The 2,232-nt window shown below is 50.9% G+C and overlaps 1 pseudogene; it reads right to left on the reverse strand.

Moving 5' to 3' along the window:
• Positions 1–616: 616 nt before the first annotated feature.
• On the reverse strand, positions 617–1,315 carry LOC118474004 (uncharacterized; annotated as a pseudogene).
• Positions 1,316–2,232: the final 917 nt, after the last annotated feature.

Consider the following 2,232-nt stretch of genomic DNA (forward strand, 5'->3'; position numbering starts at 1 on the left):
CCTTGCTTCTCAAGAACCAATTTAATTTTATCAAACAATTATAATTCGTCAATAGTAATACTAACAATATTATTGTCTAGAACATTTTAAAATACTAAATTTAACCTACCGTGTCACCGAAATACTATATTCTACAAAATAGAACTAGTTCGAATATATTCGGCAACTAACTCCTCGAAGCACACCTGACCTTACTGGTATTTCTAACTTAATCGTATACGCATACGTAGCGTCTTATTTACGATCATAAAACCGATAGTAAAAATAGCGAATCAGCTCACCACAATCACAACTCGATTTGGTAGTTGCCTGAACGACGACGTCCTTGATCGAACATCTGGCGAGTGTGACCGACAAGCTAAGGCTAAGACGAAGCTTGACGACGAGATCGTGTTTGAAGCGAGCTGGTGAGGTGGGGTTTGAGCATAAGATGATGGGTTCGACGACTCGACGATAAACGCGAGCACGCACGAAACCCGACGACGAGGACCTAGGATGTGCGACACACGACACGCAATCATCAGGCTGTCGTGCGACCGAGTGATGACGACGAAAGTGAGTTTCGAGACAGCACGCGCAGGAACAACGAAACGCGCGCGACACAGCATGGAGGAACAGGGAGCAGGGACACTGGTGCTGGAGACGCGGCATCAAGCGGCGGAGTTTGCGAACAATCCAGGGCGGCCGACATCTACATCCATGGTTGAAGACAGGAGGCGAGCTGAACGAGCTCGACCACCAGAGAGCAAGACGCGACGGCGGATTCGCGCGCGCAGAAAGCTGAAGACCAAATCGAGCTGGAGCCGAACAGAAGAACTCCGGCGATGGCGAGGGAGCCAGGGCGCAAAGCGTGCGGCTGACAGAGAGCAGGGCAAGGGCTTGCGGGGAAAGGGACTTGGCAGAGGAAGAGGCTCGGCAGGTCGCGCAGGGAAGCTTCAGTCCGAGCGCGGCATGGAAGGAGCGACAGGGAGAAATGCCGGACGCTATGGGAGAGAAGAGAGCTCGCTCCAGGAAGAAGACCGAGCAGACGGAGAGGAGCTGGGCATGCGCTGGCACATGGGCACGCGGCACCACGGCGGCCAGGACAAGGACCACGCCGGCGAGCCCACGGCGGCCATGGAGGAGAGCGAGCAGAGAGAGAGCGACGCGACAGGGAGAGAAGGGTCGGGGGCGAGCTGGAGATAGTCGACGTTGGGGCAGGCGGCAGGACCGAGCGCCGTCCGAGCTCCGGCCATGAAGGGAGTTCCGGCCACAGAGGGACGCAGGGAGCGCAGGAAGCTCCAAGCGGAGGAGACGCGCAGGGAAGAATCGAGCACGGTAGGATTTTTCTCTCGAGCTGAACGGTGGCTTGGACCTGCGCACAGAGATATAGACGCTGGAAAAATCTGCGCAGGGGCGGCGGATTTTTGCTCCAGGAGCGAAGCCACACGCAGAGAACCGAAGTGCAGGCTGGGAGCTCGACCGTAGAGGGAGAGATGAGAAGGAGCGGCTGGGGAAGAAGCCAGCCCACGGCACGGCAGTGAAAAAATCCCAGCGTTGGATGAGGATGACAGCTGAAGTGGATAAGAGAGAGAGAGATTTCGAACGGTGAAAAGATGAGGATGGGCTGGGATTTTATTTAGATTTTTCCCACCTTTCAGTTTATTTTAGAAATAAAATTGCAGATATTTTGAATCGAAACACGAGATATTTGATTTACGGTCAGAATACATGATCTTATGGTCACGGTAATTTACCCGAGAATCGAAGCTCAATTATAATTCTCGGACGCGCAGTCACGGTTTTGATTTAGCGAATACTTGTAATCAGATGAATTTGCACCCGTCATTTATATCCAAAGTCTTGGATCGGGCAAGAAACGACAGACTGAAATAAACTGATTTTGGCACTGATAATTCGTTCGGCATGATTCGACCGAAATTAGCCGAAGCAATATCTGTGAACGTATACCCGGTTTTGTCGCCGCAACAGTGTGCTGAAGAACGAATGAGATCATAATCTTGCGCATGATTTTTCTCGGACGATGCGCGATTGGGATTATTTTGCTCCGAACACTTTAGTCGTCAAGTTTCAAATTAATCTGCTCAGAATAAAATCATCAGAGTGTGTCGGGCTTCCGAATTCGTATTCGCGCGAGCGATGAATTTTAAATAATCATCGGACGCACCGATTTTCGGAATAACGATGTTCCGATCATCACGAAAATTTTTGGAAGAGCCCAAATAATAGAAG

The sequence above is a fragment of the Zea mays genome, unplaced genomic scaffold (assembly GCF_902167145.1).
Source record: "Zea mays cultivar B73 unplaced genomic scaffold, Zm-B73-REFERENCE-NAM-5.0 scaffold_192, whole genome shotgun sequence".
In the NCBI taxonomy this organism is placed as follows: domain Eukaryota; kingdom Viridiplantae; phylum Streptophyta; class Magnoliopsida; order Poales; family Poaceae; genus Zea; species Zea mays.